Consider the following 16,006-nt stretch of genomic DNA (forward strand, 5'->3'; position numbering starts at 1 on the left):
AACAATAAAATTAAACAATTTAAATAACTCAAGAAAATATGGTAAAAATCGACTCAAATTTAATTTATTATTTATTAAGTGTATAAGTATATTAATATGGACATTGCTTATTTTACAAAAAACTACAGATATAGATGATTTATATTTTGATATATATAGAAGTTAAAAATAACAAAATTCGATTCAAAATCAGGATTGGATTGCCATTTCTAACAATGTACATACTGTATATTGTCACTAGTAGCATTAATATATAATAATCTAATTTTCTGTGATTTTTATACGCTTAGACGTATAAATTTATAAATTTCGTGGCGCCATAATGCAACATGGATTATATATCGAATTCATGTTTTTATTTAAAACAGTAAATTGTTTAATCACTCCACAAGTCTTAAAACACATGTTATTAAATTCGAAAAATTTATTAGAAAAGAAAGAATGTCTCGAGGAAATCGAGTAACACGATCGAAAGTGAGATAACGAAATATGCTCAATTATTCAACACCTTATATGCATACTTTTCAAATGCTTCGAATAAGCCTAACGATTTTTGTTTGATTAATAAGATTCTAGTGATCGTGAGGGTAAAAAAATTTATGTTAGAGCGATTCTCGTCGATCAGATTCTGATCTTCTTAATCGATTACGAAACCAATATTTACGCGTCTATTATATCTTTTGTATGCAACGCGAGTATCGTTACACCCACGACGAAATATCTCTATGCCGATGAGGTGACTCGACAAATCTATTAATATGTGCACATACGTATCGTTCGTCGAGGAGGCGCGTACGCGCCATATCGATAGGCACGATCGTAAAAAAGAAGGAGAAAAAAGATATAACAGTCAACCGACAGGACCGAGAATCGAGAAATTTATGAGTAGATATTCTTTCACTCGGCTGATTCGAACTCCGAGAATATTCTTGAACGCATAGCACTGCGAACGAATAGATTGCGTCAAGTGCGAAGATAAGTATATTAATCACGCTCAGTTTTAGTTACTAGAGCCGTTTATTTCGAAAGTCGTTTAGGTCAGCTGAGATATTTGAATCGCTATGCAATTCTATGCCGTGTTTTCATCGCATATTTATCGATATAATAATATGCGACAAGTTAATGTGGAAAATATCAATGTATTAATTATATCGATTGAGAGAAATAAACCTATTTTTAATCACAGCGGATCTTACAAAGTGCTTCAATTTCAGAGTGTGATTTATAACATATTCTGTAAACTGCACGAAATCTTTTATCGATCTTGAATCCCAACTTAACAATATTTTTCGTAATAAATTAAATTATTTTAGTTCTTGAGATACTTATATTGTTAATTTCATATGTGATATTACTACTTTAGTTTTATTCATGATTACGTTTCAAGACTGAAAAAGGCACGCGTTTGCAGAATTGGATACGTTGTATAAGGTCAGTTTTAAATTCCTGCACACGATAATAAGTTAAAGTGAAACAAACATACGTTTTTTTCACTTCAACTTATTGCACCGTGTTTCACAAATGTACACCGTGTACACCAATTCAGAGAGTGCAGGAAAACAGACCTCTTAATTCATTCTATTGTGTAAAAATAAAATTAAAATATTAAGATATATATTTGTGTGTAAAATAATATTTAAATATTAAGATCCGCTTTAATCGAAAATAAGTTTTCATTTCTTTTAATTGATTTATTCTCGCCGGTCTAATACCTGAATTGTAATTGTTGATATTAATTATACTTTTTATTTCTTTTATTTACTATCTTTCGTCTGCAATCTTTCATGAAATGCTTGTATGAGATATTACTCTCATTATTTGAAAAAAATAAAGACGATCCCGTTTGCAGAGCGATACTTTTCCCCGACCGTATATAAATTGTCTATAGAACAAATGTTATTCTTTATTTTTCTCTTGTGATGCTTGAATGGGAAAGATGATCAACTTCAGAGGGATATTGTCTCCCGATAAATTTCCACGTTCTTCAATCTACAATTCGAGGGAACTTTTGCTCCGCTGTGCACAACGACGCGCATAATGACGCGTCGACACGAGATTGTTTGCAATCATGCAGATTGTTTGTACGAACGAGGCGCGAACAAACAATGCTCGCGCGACGCTTGTTTGCGAAAGGTACGCGAGGGGAGTTGTTCTTTCTCGTATCTCGTACTACGTAGTAGGCGATTTACACGCGGCGGTCTAATCCAAATCGCAGATGTCGGCGATGTAATCACTGGTAATATCCCATGCGATTACACACGTAAGTTTACAACGTGAAATATGAGCGGAAACTAGGGCTGTGTAAATATTCGAACAATGATATCGTTCGAATAAATTCGACACGAGGATTCTGATTCAAAATATTTTAACGATCAAGATACTGAAATATCGGCTTTTGCACTAATTTATCTATTTAAATATTTGTGTGTATATATATATATATATATATATATATATATATATATGCTAGAATTTGAACATTCAACATACTGGAATATCGGGTTTCGCACACCAATTCGTATATTCAAATATTCGATTATATATGTTAGTAGACTGATCGTAAATGTTAAAAAATGTAATGAACATCGAAGCATCGTAAAATAGAGAGAGTTTTTTGCTAAAAAACAGATTGCTAATATTCCCTATTAAATGTCTTCTTGATGTCTTTTGATATTTGTACATGTGTAAGATATATTTCGGTTATTATATTGCTGCGGAAATGAGAAGATGATAAACTTACGTGCCATGCCAATTGTAGATTTATAAAAGACATCAAGTAGGTTTTTTCGATGTAGGAGAATAATGTATGGAAAAATGAGTTGATTTCGTACACGGAATACGGAATAGATGGCAGTATGGAAAATTATGAAAGAATCACGGTTATCGAGATTATTGCCACAATAGATACTAATTTAGCAATTAGGAATTAGCGTTAATTCTTTCTAATTCATGGAAAACGGATGCAAAACATGTACACGTACGTATACGTTTTGAAACTCGAAATTGGATATTAGATCTTGTTTCATTTAGAATTGTACTGAGAGAAAAAAATGGGTTATAATTATTATAATTTAACTATCATTTGTAATCGTTTTTTAGAACAACTATATGTACATTTGTAACTGTTTTAACCATGCAAATATAGTTAATTGTGCTATTACTATAGCCACACTCACTACTCGAAAATCTTTAGCATTTTTTCTTAACATATTTTTTAGTTATTATTACTGTATAAATAATAAGCAAAGAAAATAATTATATTCACTATAATTATAATTGCTGAATAAAAATGTTCATTTCTTTTTTCTTGATATTTTACTATGTTAATGTATATTTGAAATTAATTATAATAAATCATATATATGAAAGAAAACTGTATGTGTAGCGAAGAAATCTACTCTCAAGAAATAATCTATCCTTAAGAAAAAGATTATATATAGTTTTTGTAGTAGAATGGAAAAATAAAAAAAAAGCGGAATGGATTATGAAAAATTTTTCGTAATATAAAATGTAAAGACAATTTAATCTTTTTATCACTTCCATTATGGATTATCCACAGAACGATATAATAATGGTACACAATCGGTAAGCAATTCAGTGATCCAGAATGTTTTGTATGATTATTCGCGTACGGCAGAGGCAGGCAGACAGGTAATCGTAAAACATCAGCGTGGAAAATTTTCCCAACGCACAACGGCGTGTGCATGAAAGTATATCAAATTCACAAGTGTGTAGCGAGTCTTAAGTGGAACAGCTCTATTATGGGACGTGATTAATAAATATTCGCACGTCACGCAGGTATAAGAGGTTCACCTGATCCATTTGCCACATGTGTGAACACCAATGCTTCGACAATCGCGCCACCATTGTCATTGATTTGTATTTAGCGGCGACATTTGTTGGGTAACATTTATCTCAGATGAGAGAAAGAGTGTGTATGCTATTTTAGGCATTTATTTAGGAAGGAAATACGTATGGAATTGGGAGATAACGACGCTTGCTCATTCAGCCACCTCTTGTACTCGTATATATAATTACATTTAAATATAGAAATTATGGCGCATCGTGCCTTGCATGTCTTCTTACCGTCACAAGTATCTTATTAGTTGTCTTAAAATTTTTTCGATATCAAATCTCATTTCTCAAATACATTTCTCAATGTAATAGTGCGCTAATAGATAAATGTTTCACATATTCTTATCGCTATTTAGTAAATTTTTATTCTAAATATTGTTAGACTCAATATATAATAAAGTTACAAATTACTATAAAAATAAGTCTCATGCCTATGAGCAAAACTTTGTTTGGATTCATATTAAAGCCACTGATCTAATTTGAGCGTAAACGTGAAATATTGCAAATATTTCGAATTGTATAGCACAATAAAATATTGAGGATTTTACAATTTAATCCGTTTCTATTTATATTAAACACAAATCTCTACGTCGATTTAAATGCGCACTGAGTGTATTCAACTACAGAATTCAGTATGAGAGAGAGAGAGAGAGAGAGAGAGAGAGAGAGAGAGAGAGAGAGAGAGAGAGAGAAAGTGTTGTTATAATTATTTTTAAAATATTAAATTTTGAATGTTTTCTTTGCAATTAAACTTTTTATCTTGTATATTTATTCTTTCTTTACGTTTTCTTTTCGTTTTCATTAATTATTATATACTCTCGACGAAAATCTATTGTTTTATTCCTTTTGAAAAGACAAAGCTCCGAATTATACATGCAAATCTGGCATTTAAATAACAAATATTCTTTAGCACTACGAAGAAGTCAGCATATGTGTCCGCAATTTTCGCCGTCATCCTCTTCGCACATACTATTCAACTATTAATAGTCATTACCACTTTCACTCAGTGCCGTTATTACTGCTCCTCTTCTCCACCATGACCGCCTCCCGGCGATCGTTCTCGTTTTGCTTCGGACTTTAATTAGGATTCCGTCATTACGCGAACTCCGAGCTCCAGCTGCTTCGAATACGTTTTTTCTGAGCGCATCGCTAATTCGCCGACTAAGCGTTCCGATCGAATCTCGGCAGCGGCGAATAAACTCGTAACAAGCGGCGCTCCAAAGGGAAGTTCTAGACTCGTTGCACTGTAATACGCTAAATTAGATCGTAAACATCGTAAAGAGTGAATCCAAAGAAGTATCCTTTAGACTGATAATTATCATCGACAAAGTTACTATTTCGATACTGAAAAGTTCAATATTCTTCCCTTCATAGTTTCGTATCAAAGTATTGCATTATTTTTATTATTTATGATTCATCTTATGTTAATAATTTATGAAAACTGATACTAATAATATATATATATTCACCTGTTCTTTAAATTATACGTTTCAATATTGTTTTTGTTACCATAATATTTATCAAGATGCAAATATCACGGTTCTAAAATAAATAAAAATATCAATGCTTTTTTTTAAAGGATTATCTTCATCGTCCATACATAGCGACGACTAAATTATCCATTCGTCAGGTATGCGTTCCGTTATTAGTTGGTCAGACTTCGCGAGTGAGTAGACAAAATGTCAAGATTTGATTTACGAGGCGGCCCAGAGCGCCAACTCCAGAGAAATTAAGCGCAGCAGCTTGATTAGCCCGGTGAACCGGGAATCTTATGGCCGCCGAAAATCTTCGAAATATGTAAGCGTTTGTCATGAGGCAATACAAAAATTCACGCGATAATATTTGAATGGTAATATCGTGACACGCTTGAGACTTACGACGACTACTGTAATTTCGAATTTGATGTCGTGTATAATTCATGTGAATTAAATGCTCGGTCAAGCTAATGAATAATGGTTTATGAGACGTGTTGTCACGACGCAATTGTATACAATAATTATGATCTATGTGATGTAACATGTGATGAAGCGAAGACAACGTAAAAAAAAAGACGCAATTTTACGATGTCCTCTACGTGAAAGCTTTATTAATTGTCAATTGACGTCATGTTGGATATGTTACAATTAATTTCTCCTGATATTTATAATGACGCGATGAATTAAAAGCCGGATGTTCTTCTGGCACGAGTTATCGTGTCATTTTGCTTTTAAAATTGTTTCCATCAGTTTCAAGGAAAGCACGGTAATTATTAATTTTTATCGGTAAATGATAAGAATAATATTTTTCTCTATAAGGTGCTAATAGCTGTTAATCAAAACACTAATTGCACAAATTCTATATCTTTATTACATTAGTATACGTATCACATGTATGCTGAATTTAAATGGCATGCAAAATACAAGATAAGAGGTAGGCTAATTAATGTTACCATCTCATATGCAAAACGTTAGTTTCATTCTTTATTGCGTCTCTTCCAAGCGCAAGGAGGAATATCCTCCTCCGTGCATCACTTGGGAATCAGCTCTCAGTATAACATTGCTCCTCGCCCTCTCTTCAGCCCTTCACCTTTTTCCTCTTCTGCCACGTTCACGGACACGTGCTCATGTTTATGTGCCCTCTCTGCTACCTCCGTGCCTCCCCCCTCCCTCTCTCTCTCTCTCTCTCTCTCTCTCTTTCGTTCTGCATTACGCGTCGTTGCACGATGTGCTCGTTTGCGCAAGCGTGCGCGGCACTGTGCAAAAAAATGCAGTAGCTTGCGCAAAAGCGCGAATGAATAAGCGAGTGAACGAGCGAGCCTACGGGCTGGAGCAATACACGTGCACGTGCATCGGACGCGAACGGATAGGGAACTAGGAGGCGGTAAATAAGGAGGGGGATCAGCAGGCAGCTCGGTCGCTTGCATTTATGAGAAGTGTATCGCGGTGGAAACACCTGTGTGGTACACCGCGAGGCTGATTTAAATAGATTAATATCGGGGGACACCGTGATATACGCCGATCTATGATTCCCAAAGTCTTCCTAAAGTCTACAATAGTTGCAGGAAAATATGTCGCATGTCGCAAGAGTGTCGCTAAAGCCGATTCTACATTAGTTGCAAGCCAATCTGAAGCATTTTGAAATAAACGCTTCATGTTGGTTGTCGCAACAAACTTGCGATCGGCTTGCGTCTAATGTAGAAACGGCTTAAAGCGTCTACAATAATCACAATGATTGTTCGCACGCAATTCGATAACAAATTCTGAATGTCAACTTGCTGTGCTGTGATTGGCTGAGCGGTGATTGATTGAGACACGCCTGTCGCAGAAAGTTGAAGTTGACTCAACTCCGTACGACAAGAGCTCTTGCGACTATGATAATTATGTGTCTATATGCGATACTTCTGCGACATTTCATACGACATGCGACTATTGTAGACGAGGCTTTAGCGATTTCGCGCCACGAGACATGAGTGTCGCAGAAGCATAATTATAGTATAATTGAGAGAATAAAGGCCTAATTACAAAATCTTGATATTAATAAAAATTAAAATAATTTGCTACTTTTTTTTAATACACAAATGTATACAATATCAAATGAATTTATGTAATGAATTTATGTCTTTAAGAAATTATATGTTACAATATCTTTTTATTACGATCAATAATACATGAAGAAGTTAATTGCTGGAAAAAGGTAGTAGAATTGTGCCTTTATTCCGCCCATCTCCTCAATTAATTGATTTAAAATGATAATAATAAATTATTCAAAGGCTCCAATATTTAACAAATAAATTAAGGAGAAATTGCCAATGTGAGCCAAGATGTTTTTCACAAGATGTTTTTTGTGATGTGAAAATAATTATCATATATTAAAGATAGTAGTCTTTACAGCTTAATGATGTTTTTCACTTCTGATAACTTTTTACACTTCTGACTACTTTTGACAACAGTTTATTTTATTTTATTGCTTTTATAATTAGTCTATATTATGTTCACACTTGAAAAGGACATAATTATGATGTTGAAACATCTGTAACTCATTTTTTTAATATATGACAATTACTTTCACAAAAAAAACATCTTGTGTTGACTCGCATTTGGAATTTCTCTTTTTTTTTATTCAAAATGTGTAATGAATAATTGTTGGATAAATTAAGAGATATAAAAGTATATTTTTTTACCTGCTGAATACGAATCTGTTGGCAAAAGGGTGGGCTTTCACGTTATATGTGATTTATGTAATATAATTTGACATTAATTGCTATAGAACAAAGCAACGTTCTCGCGAATAAACGTCAAGCTAAAAGAAATATTTCGTAATCATGAAACTGTGTATTTTTTCTGCGATTTTGCGCATTTATCGAGACGTCTTTCTCGCAACTTTAGCACAGAATATTGCTGCAATCTTCGGTATATTTTTACTGCGGCTGTATATTTTACCGGGTGTGTGCCGCACACCCCATGTCTGACTTTGTCGAGAAAGTTACGATTCTCGTGGATGTTATTCTAGGAAAGAGAGAGAGAGAGAGAGAGAGAGAGAGAGAGAGAAACAGTTACGACGCACAGCAACTGTAAAATTGTTCGCGCGACTTGTAATTCTTAATGTAACCATGCCAGCTTTCGAAGGGCGAGGTAAAAAAGAATAGAAAGAAAATCACGTCGCTAGAAAATCACGACGGAAATGAAAACTGCGTGCGCCATAAGAAACGAATGAAAAAAAAAAAGGAAAAAGGAAAACTTTTTTAAATATTATATGCAGTCTGACAAATAAAATACTTTAATAAATGAAATAAATAATAATGTACTAAATAATAATGCATAATTTATTAATACTTAAACATTTTCAAAAAATTTACAATACTGATGAATATAATACAATTCACATATCAAATAAATTTTTTTCCTAAGTAGAAATAAATTATTTTGATAAAAAAAAAGGAATCTTTGTGCAAAATATCGTATAAAATTGTTTAAAAATAGGTAAACTGATAAAAAATTTCATGGCAGATAGAAAAACATGTCATAAAAGTTAAAATATGTATTACAACGAATATTTGAGAAGTTTGTTTCTTTTTTTATAAGCAATTACGCGCGAATGTCAATTGTTTCGTAAAAATGAGCAATAAATTTTAAAATATTGCCTACTTAAAATAAAATAAATAATCTTTTTCATATAAGTGAATTTTAAAAATCTACTTTGTGGATAGGAATTGATTGTTTTTATTATACTTTACACTTCTCTCTTTCCATACTTTGAAATTCTAATGATATATCATACACTTTTGTTCTATATTACATTGCTTTCATTATCATGTTACATGTATCAAGCAGCTCTGAATTTAATGTTTTTTCAATTTTTCGCCTTGAATCATTGCGATTGTACATAACACGCGAGGGAGGAGAGAGAAGAAAGGAGGAGAGAGAAGGACTGGCCGAAAGAGGAAGAGCGTTTTACGATTATATCGCGTAGCTTTTTTTCGCGTTCGGGCAAGGATGAGCCCGCGAAGTTACAGGATTGAAAATAGAGACTGACGCGTGTATTACTCACGTCATGACTTTTCAGCGTCGACCGTGTTTGTAGCTGTGGCAGTTCCCTTCACCTTTTTCTCAGTCGCGGCCCTTCCAACTCCAACGATTCTAGTTGTAGTTCATTATTTCGACGACAGTGATCATTATTCAAAAGTTAATGGTAATCAATCCTTTTTTATTATGTGTTTATTTAATATTACATTGAGGTAAATACTTTTGATTTATGTAAACACAAAAAATATACATACTGTACGCAAATAATAATTATGTGCTATTGTTTCTGTATAGTGTATTTCGAAAATTTATATACTCACAAATTTTTATTCAAAATCTGAATCCTAATAAGTTTAATTTAATAATCAAGATTATTAAATTAAAACAAATTCATTTCTTATTATATAAGTATAAAGTCGCTTCTTCGAATGATAATGATTTTGTCAATTTCTACGGTACTTTAGTATTTTACATAATCAAGAAGCATGACTGAAGTATTTCTCAGACTTCCCTCTCTGTTTCTGAAGTCAACAAGATGTTAATAGCAGTTACATGTAAAACATAGCAGATGTGATTGTAATTAAACTAGCGAGATCAGAGAGCGCAATCTTCCTGGCAACGAACAGTCTGTATCTTTGTGAATCGATTAATTGGGATATTAGCTTCTCTAGCGCGAGATATATTTTTGGGTAGATTGTATATTTTTTTTTCGTAGATTCGCGGCTACGAAAAGAAGAAGCGCGCATCGAATGGAAATTATAATTCCCGTGAAATGTTATTCCGAGGAAGACAGTAACGAGGTCTTCGTAAAAATTATTTCCGTGGATTACAATTCTTAATTTAAACACGCCCGTATCCAAGGCTATCCAAGGAAAAACGAATGAGATGATCAGTCGAGGATCTGCGGCAAAATCCTCTACATTATATCGCATAAAATTAGACTCATGTTCGCAAAATCGTATGTGGTATGAATTTTAATATTCAGATATCATAACTTGATATCAATAAAGAATCATTTATAATATATCGCTTTCTTTATTTACATCATTTATAATGTGTTGCAATTTGTCAAAGAGCTTTTTACAATTATATATTGCCAGAGTAGAACTTGTTTATGTTATATATCGACTATTATAAATAAAATTTTTTTCATTATTTCTTTATTGTATTGAATAAATACGATAAAACTACAATTTAATTTCCTTCATCATATTCTACAAGATTTTCATAAAATATAATAGATCATAGATTAACATCAAACATAAGAATTCGTAGAACATATTAATTTTTGGATTTTTTGATTAATTTGTTCATACCATTTTTCCTTTTATTATCAATATCAGCGCTATCCGATTGAAGTATGACTCGATTATCTTCCTGTTTATCATTTATCTTAAAATTATCTTTTTATATTTAAAATTCTAAAGTAATTTCATATAATTTTACTTTTTGAAATTAATTCCGATACGCATATCATAATAGGTATTAGTTAATAGTTTTAGGAAGAATTCCAAAATATCTCGGATATTTAAATTTTAAATCTTCTCTGCGTCTCTTCATAAAAAAAGATTTCTTTTGTACGTTACAGTTCCACGAAAAAATCGCGGAACGAATCGCTCTTTTTTCCAGTTTGTAGTCTTTTTCGTAGAGAGCAACTCAGCCACGTTCGTAGAACTTGTTACGTTTGAATTTACTAGTCTTGGAGTCTTCGCGACTTCGAAGAAGCATGAGCGGGTTTAGTAAAAAAGGCACACTCATAATTTCTAGAAAATAAACAAAAATAAGAGAAGTAAAAACGAAATCGTCAAATGCGACTTCAACTGATACACGATGTTTTTTTTTTGTGCGAAAACATGTACACATTCATTTAATTCAAAATTGTATTGATGATATTTTTAATTATATTTTAATATCTTCTTTTAATATTAATATCTTATTTCTCATGTGTTTATATTGACTTTTAAGTTTTATAAGGATTATTTTTATTTACTTTTCCTAATTGTACCTATAATTTATTACATACTATTGTCTAATACCTATTATAATTGCTGAATGTATTAAAACGCTGAGGTTTTTAAATGAAATTCTTCGACAGAAGGAAATATAATCACGATGTATAATTTGCTAGCACACAAACTTTCTTCATCTATCCTGCTAACAGTATATGATTTATCAGACACGTGAGTATTAAATTAATTTGCTGAGAGACCGTTTAGCATGGTAATTGCTTCTTGTTTAACAATAATATCGGCATGTTTTTATAAGCCGACAGAGAATATAGACACACATATAGGACTACATTTAGTCACGTATCAATGCGAGCCTGTAATAATGAATTATCGTTCGCTAAGCAGTAATAACTACTTGTTCGATGCGGTAATTATCGACTACGAACGGCAGTGGTAATCGTTCATTTAGCAATCGTTTGTTGTAGGCTAATGTAATGCAACATTAAATACGCCGTCGTCGATCTTTATCGCGGGCGGCGTTCACGATCTCTCTTCACGACGGAATATGGGCGTTCCTTGCGCCACGGCCGATAAAACACGTGTTTCAAATTTTCCGCGGTACGGCAACGGGCGGCGTGGCGTTTACACGTTTGCTATAATTATCAATATTGTTATGCCCGTATCACACTAGCGATTGGAGATTGCGTCCGCATTTGCGTTTGCACTTGCGATTAGATGTTTTTCAATCGCACTAGTGATGATCAGCGATTAGATTTTGTCAAACATTTCCTGCAACGCATATGAAAAAAATACAAAATTATAAAAAGAAGGAATTCACATTTTTATATTTGCATCAACACTGAATTATAGATTTTATATTTTTCCAAGAGATATTGTCTTCAATTTTCGTTTCGATACATGATTACAAAGTCGTTTTGCGATTGATTGCGTCTGCATCTCGATTAAAAATAGTTGAAATGTTAAAAATTAAAAAAAGAAGTTAAAAAGTTTATAACTTTTAACTTAGTTAATTTTAAATGCATTAAATTTTAACTTAACTAAGTTACTTTTAAACGTTAACTTTTTAACTTCTTTTTTAAGTTAAAAAATTTTTTTATCTCTTTTAAATATCTTAGAAAAATTATAAGATATAATAAGACTAAGGGCGTATATTCGTAATCTGTTCATATTTTAAAACCATCTTAAGTAATTTCTTAAGATGTTAATACAGCTCTCTGATTGGTTTACGCAGTTATGCCTTATGCCATAAGCCTTAGTCTGGATCTATAATAAGTATTTTTTAATTCCTTAAGTCATAAGAAATTGACCAATTACGGTCAAATATTCTCGCATTCGATTAGTAATCGATTCTTATGGCTTAAGATTTTTATTAAAAAGTAATCACTAATCTTCTATCTTCTCTATGTGCTGGCTGTTTTTTTTAAAGTTATATAACTTATATAGTTATATCGTTATGTGTTACATACTTATATCACATATGAATGAAAAAATTAAAAATTTAATTTACTTAATAATCTATATAGTAGTTATTTAATTTCATTTTAAGAAAAATTAGGACATTTGATCTAAAAAATAATTTTTTTGCAAAATTAACTTTTTCTTTAAATTAATTCAATATTGATTTAACTTACATTAAGTTAATTTTTTATTCCTTCAACTTTTAACTTAACTTTATTAATTTTGTAAAGCCATTAACTTTAACTTTATTCAGTTAAAAAAAACATTTACTTACTCAACCCTGAAAAATAGACGGATGTCTAAACGGGAATCGCCAGTATCTCTTTTCTAATTAGTCGAAAAATAATCGCAGGTGCAAATATAGACGCAATCTCTAATTGCTAGTGTGATATAGGCATTACACGATCACCGATCGCGATCGAGGATTATACACTTACGTAGGAATAATGCGCACTTACAGGATAATTGATGGACAATCATAGTGGGTTGGGAAAACGAATGCTCCGTATTAGTTATTTGTTACAATCTTTGATTTATTGTGATCGCGATCATGTTTATATTCTTTTTTTCTTCATAAAGTCACAAGTTGATAGCACGTTGGAAACTTAAGCTTCAGACACACGATTTATAAGGCATGAGAAGTGCCGCGGCGTTAGTTTCGGGAATATTTATCAAATTTCGAAGTTCATCCTGTCTCTGGATGATTGAAAGTCAGAGACGGCCTTTCAAAGACCCCTTTTTGCGCCGTGTGCGTAATAATTTATGCATATAGAAATGCGTAGGTCCGAATCGTTTTCTCTATCGGTGAATCAATATTGAAATTTCAATATTTGAATCGTTTGAGTGCTCAAGACCGCTCATACCGTTCATCAATGTCACTTTTTGTAAACTGCACGGTTCTTATTCACCGTCACGTGTAATAAGAGTTTGATTTAGAATCGCGAGTTATTATTTTACAGTAAGTACAGTAAGTCCTTAAATGGTATCAATTAGTTTACAAGCTTGTCTTTTTTGAATTTAAAAAATATTAAATACTATACCAAGCTGTCATGAATTCAAATGAGTCTTTTTCGCTTATATTATTCACAACAGTATGCATTATATAATAGCATATGATATAATAAAATTTCTGCCGAAATATAGGATGTCACAAAAACAGGAATTTAAGTTGATAAACATATAATTCTCGGAAATTCAAATTTTTTAATGCTAACAGAAGCTATTTCTATGTTTATTTATTAAACTCATATGATTCCTGAATCGCGGATATTAGAAGCTACAAATTAAGTTTAGAAGGAATCGGAATATAAAAATTACAAACCGTGTAATATAAATTAGATCGAAAGAGTAGAAGACAGATCGGGATTAACCAGAATTAAACTAATGCCCAAAGTATTTAGCTTAATTTTAATCTTGATTTTTTTATCCTTTTTCAGTTTTAAAAATTAAAAAAAGATAGATTACTAATTTTTGCTTAGCAATCTCGAGCCAAATATTTTACATATTTTTTAATTTAGAAAATGATAAATAATAAATTAAATTATCAAGTTTAATTAAAGTTAATTTAAATAGAAATGGACATTAATGGCATAAATTCTATCAATATATAGATTAATTTTAATCTCGGTTCAATATTAATCTTTATTTTTTTTAATTCTTGTTTTTAATTGAACTGTAGAAAAAGACGAAGAGTTAGTTAAGCCAAGATTGAAATACTACATTGGTAGAAACGAGCATAAACAGGTGTTGGAGAAACCGAGCCTTATTAATCGGCGAATAAAACGGCGAGACGTGTTCATGTAAACGTGAGTGTTGCGCAAAAGAATTCTGTCAGGACGATGGTGGCGATGCAAAAGGTACAAAGTGACGGTATGATATGTTCGTGGCTTACAATAATTCCGATCGCGCCTCCACGATATTAATATCTAAGATTCTCACGTTGCCACCTGCGCTCGCCGCGGAATCACGAATGGAATTGGAAGTCACTCGTTGTGCGCAGCATTCAGCGAAAAACTCGCGATGTCGTTTTTGCAATCGCATAATCACACCGACCGCGGCCGCGGTTGCAACGTGTTGGTCACTTGCCGATGCACGGAATTTTTCCTTGACTTCTCGACAGTCTGACTTCGCTCGCGCTGTAATCGTATAACAATGACGCTTAGACTTTCTCACGCTATTCGTTATGGAGAAAATGATTGTTATCCTCCTTTTGAAATATATCGATCTCGATTGATTAAATAGCCGAGACTTTTTTTTTCAAAAATATAAATGTTATATATTCAGAACATTTTAATAATCCTTTATTATTGGAATATCATTGCTTCGAATTTTCGCTTTACGTTAGAATTTTCTGTTATTATTTCTATTATTATTTGTTTATATTATTTTTATCTCTAAGCGGAAAGGACGGTTTTGCTAAAGTATCTAAAAAAATTTAGTTATTATAAATTTGAAAATAATTTTATTGAACTCATCAAAATAACTATGTAGAACTCAAACTGGTTGTTGGAATGTAAAAATTTTTTGTAGCACTGCTCATCATGCTTGAGATTGTTATGTAATTATTTAAATGGCTCAACAAAATTATTTTCAGATCTGTATATAGCTAAATTTTTAGATATTTCAGTAAAATCGTTCTTTCTGATATGTATAATAAGAGCAATGAAAATTCCATAATGCTCTCAATAAATTAGAGAAAAGCTGTTTGAGTTATACATGCAAATAAGAAGCATATTTTTCTTAGTCAATATCTCATTTGCAAGAATTCTTGGAGACATGATTCGTGGGCGATTCATGACGTTGATGAGGAGACACTGAATGGTATAGGTAAAACTCGTCATAAATTATGACCGTACACGTTACACATGGCAGAAAAATGTTAGAAATGCGAGCGACGAAGGTGGAATTTGTGTAGGAATAGTAATTTACGAAATGTAGCCTCTAATCCTTCGGGGAATCATATACTTACGTACGACTCCAATTTATATTCATACAGATGACTTACTTTATTCACGACTTATCGTTCCGTCGTAAATTTTTAGACACCACTGATAAGGTAGCGACTAATTTTAGACGATGACTATCGTTTGCCGAGCGGTTGATGCAATTTAAATCCATCTCACTAGACTACTATATTTGTGAAAAAATTCGGACGAAAAATTTGAGAACTTTGAAGTTGATATTTCTTCTGAAAGAATTTCGGCAAGATATAAAAATATATAT

General features: G+C 32.2%; 1 protein-coding gene across 1 annotated transcript in view; it reads right to left on the reverse strand.

Annotated features, from left to right (window-relative positions):
• LOC108690628 (BMP-binding endothelial regulator protein-like) overlaps window positions 1-16,006 on the reverse strand; it is a 45,280-nt gene that overhangs the window by 19,514 nt on the left and 9,760 nt on the right. The window lies entirely within an intron of this gene.

This window comes from Atta colombica, unplaced genomic scaffold (assembly GCF_001594045.1).
Source record: "Atta colombica isolate Treedump-2 unplaced genomic scaffold, Acol1.0 scaffold338, whole genome shotgun sequence".
Taxonomy (NCBI): domain Eukaryota; kingdom Metazoa; phylum Arthropoda; class Insecta; order Hymenoptera; family Formicidae; genus Atta; species Atta colombica.